Source organism: Limulus polyphemus, unplaced genomic scaffold, assembly GCF_000517525.1.
Source record: "Limulus polyphemus unplaced genomic scaffold, Limulus_polyphemus-2.1.2 Scaffold4366, whole genome shotgun sequence".
NCBI classification, from domain to species: Eukaryota; Metazoa; Arthropoda; class Merostomata; order Xiphosura; family Limulidae; genus Limulus; species Limulus polyphemus.
In genome coordinates this window covers 63,818-71,721 of record NW_013669976.1, presented here as the reverse complement: position 1 = coordinate 71,721, position 7,904 = coordinate 63,818, and the positions used below count along the sequence as shown (strand labels likewise).

The following is a 7,904-nucleotide window of genomic DNA, read 5'->3' as shown; positions in this document are numbered from 1 at the left end:
TGTTTAGATACCCAGAGAAAGTAACTGTAAATACTGAACCTTCCCTGGGAGGTCCCCTCACCACGTACAGGAATCCACATCGAGGGGAAATAATTAAGGAGGCTGCACTGCTTCATTAATATCTGGACGCTTTTTGATTTATCCTCAAACGTTTTGAAGATTTTCAAAAATAACACTCGTTCATAATGGATCCTTCGAGATAATGTGCACGACGGAGAAATAGTGCTGTTCTTTTGCTTACAATTCTAAAGCTAAAAACACGCGATTTTCTTGTTTCAAATAATCAGATTTACAACAAGACAAAGATGTATATCAACACATTAATACAACTCCAAGTTGTATAAACAGATGGCGTTTGTGTTGTATATTTGAAACTAAACATGATTATGTTTGTTATCGCTCTGGCATATTTTAACGTACAGGTGTAGTCGTGGCAGTTTCATTCGTCTTAACGAACAGAAAGTAGGCCTAAGTTAAAGAGTTAAGCCATCACTATTTTACTATGGACGGTAAAACGACAATAAATTGAACACATTTATCTTTATTATACATCTAAGATATTATTAAATTATCAAATATCATGATTTACGAACAGTGTAGATACTGTTGGCGAGAGTAGCTCGGGTAAGATAGGTAACGTTTTTCTTACAACTAAAACTTTCCTTTAAACACGTGCTGAAAATCCATTCTTTTCGATAAAAATGTTTGTATTATAAAGTGCAATACAACTGTTTGTCATTATATGTTACTTGGATGTTGAACAGTTGTTTCATTTTTTGCCAAGATAAGAATTGGGTGATAATTAACAAGCCTCAAGAAGGAGAAAAAAAAACTTACTGACGTCAGACCTGTAAAAGCTAACACTTTCGAATTAGTCGTTATCCGCTATGTGATGTTGATGCGCGTGTAAACACACACCTTCATACAATTTTTGTACTGGCAACACGTAAGTTTAATCTCAGTGTATAAATGCGTTTTTATGTAATTTGTTTGTTTGTTTTATAGATTTTCGTTAGTAACTGATAAGTTAGGGAAGGAATGAAAACAGAACTAAACGGAGCCTGTTTTTAAATGTCACAATTTCCAATTCATCTACGCATTTCAATTCGCTTGGTATACTGTATCAATTTATTGTTTGTTTGTTTCCTAGGAGTGAGGACACTCGGAACCAGTAAGTCAGTTCGTTATCTATCAAGTTTTAATAGTTTAAAATTACATCACTGAAAACATAGCATAGCGGAATTTTACCAATCATACTACAAAATAATAATAAACGTGTAACATAGATATTTTTATTCATCATACACACACACAAATATATGTTGGATATCTGTGTCTTTTAACATAAATTGCACTTGTAGATTTTGAAATATTCTATTTTACAGATAATCCTTTGAGGGTATGTATCTATTGTTTAACAAAAGTACTTGGAAGGTATGTATCTATTGTTTAACAGAAGTACTTGGAAGGTATGTATCTATTGTTTAACAGATAATCCTTGGAAGGTATGTATCTATTGTTTAACAGATAATACTTGGAAGGTATGTATCTATTGTTTAACAGATAATACTTGGAAGGTATGTATCTATTGTTTAACAGATAATACTTGGAAGGTATGTATCTATTGTTTAACAGATAATCCTTCGAACACTGTGCTGATTGTTTAACATTATGGTTAAAAAACTGTTTAAACGAACGAATAGTATAATTTGTTGTTAAGCACAAAGCTATACAATGGGCTATCTGTGCTTTGCCTAACTGTATCGAAACGCGGTTTTTAGCGTTATGATCTTTCAGGCTTACCAGTAAGCCAGCGAAGGGCAAGAATCGTCGTAAACTCTCTAGCCTAAACAAAACTCCCTCCAGTTCGAGGAAAGTCCATTCTACATTAAATAAGCTAATGTCATCACTGCAATCCATCTTTCGCTCTTGTCTAAATTGTAGCTAATGTATGGCATGTTTTCAACAAACTAAACACTTTAACAATACTCGCAGAAATACCCACCCTACTGGCAGGTATAACTGTTAGTTCCTGGGGAAGGCTATTGGGCCTGCAGTCTTTTCTGGAATTGTCTGACAGTTCTACAACAATGTACTCATACTTCACATTCAATAATGTTCACCATCCATGAGAAATAGGATTTTACTGAAATTTTAACTTCAAAATGAGCTATCATCACAGCATTACATCACAGAGTAGATTTTATTGAAGTATTTCTTTGTAGACGCAGTTATCAATGAAAGTGCCTGGCTTTTTTTCTTTTTCTTGCAACACTCATGAGATTTTTCATTAAAGAAAAACAAATATTTTTTTAAAGTTTGTTTTTTGATTGTTTTATATTTGAAGCTTACTCCTTTTTGTTTGCAACTTTTATTGGTTTAAATCTGAAACATATCATTTTTGTGGAAATTTCAAGTGTTTTATTTATTGCTCAGCTATAAAAATACTGCCTAGTTATAAAAATATTACCCAGTTATCATTGGTGATGATCGGTGCGGTAGGTTCAGAGAGTTTTGGACGTATTACATCGCAAGCTTCATTGTAATAGGATAGGTAAAACAGGTCTACGATGAGATCGATCGACTGACTTTTTTTTTGGCAATCCAATTTTAACATTTCCTACAAATTTTCCTTATCAAGTACGTAAGATAATACAAACAATAATCAGAGATCTAGTATTATAACACTTCCTTAGGCCTAACGAATATTTGAATTGGTTTTGAATTTCGCGCAAAGCTACACGAGGGCTATCTGCGCTAGCCATCCCTAACTTAGCAGTTAAAGACTAGAGGGAAGGCAGCTAGTCATCACCACCACCGCCAACTCTTGGACTACTCTTTTACCAGTAGGATTGTCCGTCACATTATAAAGCCCCCCACGGCTGAAAGGGCGAGCGTGTTTGGCGGGACGGAGATTCGAACAGGCAACTCTCAAATTGCGAGTCAGGCGCCCTATCTACTTGGTCATGCCGGGCCCCTAACGAGTATAACCTAACCATAGCAAACGGATTTAACATGACAGTTGTATGGTACCAATATGCTTTATTATTAATTAATGATGTAGAAAATCACGACTTAAGGTAGTCTTATAGCTGTAAATGGTAATTATATTAAAAATAACTTGTATCATATAGATAATTTTCCACTTTTCAATTTTTGCAAGAGATATGATTTTTTATTAGGTTTCAAATCTATTGGTTTGTTTGTTGTAGGCGCAAAGCTGCACAATGGACAATCAGTGGGGTATCGAAACCCGGTTATAAGTTTTCAGACTTACCGATGAGGCACTGAAGGGGGGGACTATTTACTGGAGTTATGTTATTCCACATGGTTAAATAAAATTAAAAAAACTTAAATATATGTGAAGGTTTGATATTTATTCACTGGCGAGTTTGAATTTCATTTCGATTGGTTGGATTTCTTTGGAACTGAGTGTATATTGGTTGAAATAGATTCTGAAACTACTGCTATTGGTTGAACATTTTCCCTAAAAGAAATTCATTAGTTACGCATTCAAACACCGTTCTATATAAAAGAAGAGTGGGTGTTATTAGAAAGTACAGATAAGAAGTAATTCTTACTTTCAGTGAAAGTGTAAGTTCTGATTACATTGAGTAACCTGCACCAGCTTTTACCGTGAAGACTGAGTTTTGTACTGATATTTTGTTTCTGAACAAACAAAACAAAGCTATGTTTTGGAAGCTTTTATTCGCCATCAAGATGGGAAAACAGTTAAAAGCTAGAACGACTATTCAGTTGAGTGTGCGACTGTGAAGGAGAAGCAACAGGTCAAACAATACTGGTCGTGCTGTCTCTCCTATGGCTCCTGCAACTACAGTAGTAAACTGATCACTACTGAATTTGCAGAGCACGCCTGTTGAAATCTTCGTAAATGTGACAATTGAATTAATGCACAGAATCTTCCTTGACAAATAACGTTTGTTTTACCCTATTCCGCATTGTTCAAAGACCAAATATGTTGACCTTATTTTAGAAGCTGTACCCAAGCTAGCGAGAAACCTTCTAGCGTTGAAAACACAGATACCCAATAGGAGATTAGTATCACAATCATGAATTATAGCACTTCCTTAGGTCTAATGAATATAACCCAATCATGAATTCCCCTCAGGTCAGCGTGATGACCTGATGGCCGAAGTGATGTATGCAATGAAGAAGCAATAAATTTATAGCACCAGTCCACAGTCGGTCCTTTATTTAATTTATAGCACCTATGAATTTCGACACGCTACAAATTACATTACAAATCAATTTGGAACAGTATTGTTAAGCTGAGGCCATCCAAAGTAGTGTCCATTAATTGATAATGCACCCAATAAGAAGACTACTTGTGAAATGATGCGACAGATAATGCAGCCAATAAGAAGACTACTTGTGAAGTGATACAACAGATAATGTAGCCAATAGGAACATCACTTGGGAAGTAATGAGACAGACAATGTAGCCAATAGGAACATCACTTGGGAAGTAATGAGACAGACAATGTAGCCAATAGGAAGACCACTTGGGAAGTAATGAGACAGACAATGTAGCCAATAGGAAGACCACTTGGGAAGTAATAAGACAGATAATGCAGCCAATAAGAAGACTACTTGTGAAGTGATGAGACAGACAATGTAGCCAATAGGAAGACCACTTGGGAAGTAATGAGACAGACAATGTAGCCAATAGGAATACCACTTGGGAAGTAATGAGACAAGACAATGCGGGTCAGTGAGTAGATCAACTGAGATGTGATAAAGAATGAGTAAACCCACTTCCAATACTGTGGGTGTGTGTGACATACAATGCAGCTATTCATCGATGATGATAGTAATTTGAAAATACTGTCATCATGTTTACACAAACAAGTGCCAATATCCGGTTTGAAGGATCGACTTCACCATTACCTTATTATTCAATGTGCTTCGTCCACTGCTTCAGACATCTTCAAGCCTGCAGGAAAACTCTGCAATAGCAGGCGTGGAAGAAATAGCCTCTGGTAGATGTTCTATAAAGATCCAAACTGATATTCTCGATGAAAATGTATTCTGGGTGAGAAACTCCAACTTCTTCCAACCTGTAGTTAACTAACTGAAAGGATGGAAGCACATGCATTTCCAATTTTTGGTGCCAAGCAAGAACTTCTCATCATACGACAAAATACACATGATATAGCAGAAAAGTTGAGAAGAAACAGATGAATGTCAATGTCCCAGAATTATACAAACAACTGATTACTCCAGCTTATTAACAAAGGATTTAATATATGATCTGACCTCATTAAAGTCGTGGCCAGTTACAAAATTCATTATTACCAGTAGTCTTCTTTCACAATTGCCTCATTTTCATTCAAGACACAATCCATTTGGTTGCAAAAACCATAAGAGATGTAATTTCTACTGTGGAAATTTCTCTTATTTATTAAAGACCTATACCACTTCTCCGCCCCCTCCTTTTCTTAGTCACTGTACCCACCATTCTTATGTTTCTTCTTTGCACTGTGGGGAACTAATCCTTTAAAGATCAGTACATACTAAACAAAGAAACAAAATGAGTGCAAATGTTTACAGTTGGGAAGTCGGTCACTGTCCATCATAGTCTTCAAATGATGAAAAGTACCCTGAAGAAATTCAGGCTCAGTTTTTATCTGATAATGAAAATGGTATAGAGAAAGGAAAAAACAGAATGACCAGAATCGTGACAATTAGAAATAAATGAAATGACAATGGAAGATGAAATTTGTGAGGAGCACGAAAAAGACTTAATAATCCCATAAACTGGCCTAACAAGCTGCTTTAAAATGTGTTACATTTTTACAAATACCTCGCAACTCTTCCTTTTATTAGACAAAAGGATAAGAATGAGGTAATGAAGTGTTGAAGTTTCTATAGAATTAACAAATAATAAAACTAGACAATTAAAGAACCAAGAGAATAGATGTACTTGCGCAGGGTCCCTGAAAGTTTTGTTTCAAGAGTAAATAAAACCAAAATTACGAGTAACAATTATTGATTTCTTGCTTTTGAAATTATGTCATGTTGTAACTTACAGAGTGCATAATTCTTATCGTGGTTCATGGCATACGCACGTTTTACTGACGTCACGAGAGTACAAATTGCAACGTTAAGCAACTCTTGTGTGACGTCATTTTAGTGTCTACTGACAGACAACATACTACTATATAATAGATGCCAGTGGTTATAGCAGGTGATCCGTCCGGGCTGCGGCCCCTTTCGGGGAAATATGATACTGACATAGTTCTATTGGGTTTATTAGTGACCTTGACGTTATCAGTGCAAAAAATACTTTATTCAACTTCTACATAATATACTGAGAATTGAGAATAACCTAACAAGAGGGCTAAAATATATTTAGAAACTTTACAGTACGTAAATTGGGGAAAAAAATCAGTTTTTCATGCCTACTGAAATTTCTGTGACGACATAAACTAAGTAATATTTGACCATAATACGTAACTAGTCAACTGACCAAATACCCTACTTAAAATATTAATAGTTCAGTAGTTTTTTTTTTTCGGTGTAATTTAAATGTGACGTTTTCAAAGTTACAAAGATTCTCGATATGCTATAAACACTTCGTAGCTCTTGTATGAAAACTGTTTCCAAGATATATGTGATAGTGAAGATAAAATTCCTGTTAAAAATTTTAATGCCATAACATTAGCTCGCATAAATTCATTTATGTAAATACTATACTGCGTTAACATTAAGTTAATCAGATGTCTCTTGTACATTTTATTTATAGCCATACCCGACACTAGGTCTTTAATACAAGAAATCAAATCGATTAGAAATTTATGCTCAGTTGTGAATTTCCAATGTTTGGTCTAAATTTGACAATAAAGAACACGAAATTCTAGCAAACAATTAGTACGGCAGACAGAGGAACAGGGATGGTTTTGAATGCACAAACGCTGTGTCGTGGGCCCGAGCCAAATACCGCGAAACCGGAACATCCAACACAATCTGCGTGGGTAACAATTGCCGTGGCGTGTTTTTCGACAGTCCTTTATAACCCGGTCGAAAAACTGTGTTGCGAGGTGAATTGAGGTTATGACGTCAAACCACTTTGTTTGAGCACATGACATCCATTAGGATGTTTCCTCTGGAAACGTGAAATAAGAAAGTGAGTTATATGATGCACGTGACATACTACATTATAGTAAAATGGCCTTATCTTTATTTAATATAAACAAGTTTATCTCCGGGCAAGAAACGAACAGTTTGCATTTTAACTCTTACAGTGTTACGTTTATAGACAAAGAACATTCCAAGTTCCAGGTGTATCTTTACATTTTATTCGTTACTTCTTGAAACTGTTAAGCTTTGGAAATTTTGAACAGAAAACCTTTTCAGGTTAGTACAAAATTCCAGCCTCAAGTGTGGTTAAATATCATACTTTTAAAGATTAAAACAAAGGTTATACAGTGTGTACCATACACGTTGTCATAACAGTAAAAATTAATACTGTTCGACGTAAACTTGCGATTTCACAGAACAAACTAGGAAACTGGTGTGGTTTACTTCAAACTATCTTTCTCCAAAACTGCCCGAATGCCATCACTTTTTTTTTACTACAAAACTTATTCTCTTTAAGTTTAGACACACTATGTGACTTGCAGTATTTTAAAACCACGTCATGTATTAAAGTAAAAAACTATCCTTCTCCCCCATGTTGCACGATTTTAAAGTTGTGATCATACGATGTTAATTAAACAACTCTTCGCTATAAAAAACTCCTAGTAAGAAATCAAATTAGGGTTAGGCTAACTGTGTATACACACACATAAACACACAACAAATATGATTAACGTTTCAAGTTATTAATAACAACAACATCAATTTTACTTCTATACACACAAACATATATACTTTTTTTACTAT

The 7,904-nt window shown here is 35.0% G+C and overlaps 1 long non-coding RNA gene across 1 annotated transcript in view; it reads left to right on the top strand.

The window, feature by feature from the left end:
- The first annotated feature begins 1,144 nt into the window (after nucleotides 1–1,144).
- The window catches only part of LOC111088758, a 31,992-nt gene continuing 25,232 nt past the window's right edge, over nucleotides 1,145–7,904 (top strand). Inside the window, exons 1-2 of the long non-coding RNA XR_002613180.1 lie at nucleotides 1,145–1,171; nucleotides 1,386–1,399. This is a non-coding gene — a long non-coding RNA (uncharacterized LOC111088758). The remainder of the gene's footprint in view (nucleotides 1,172–1,385; nucleotides 1,400–7,904) is intronic.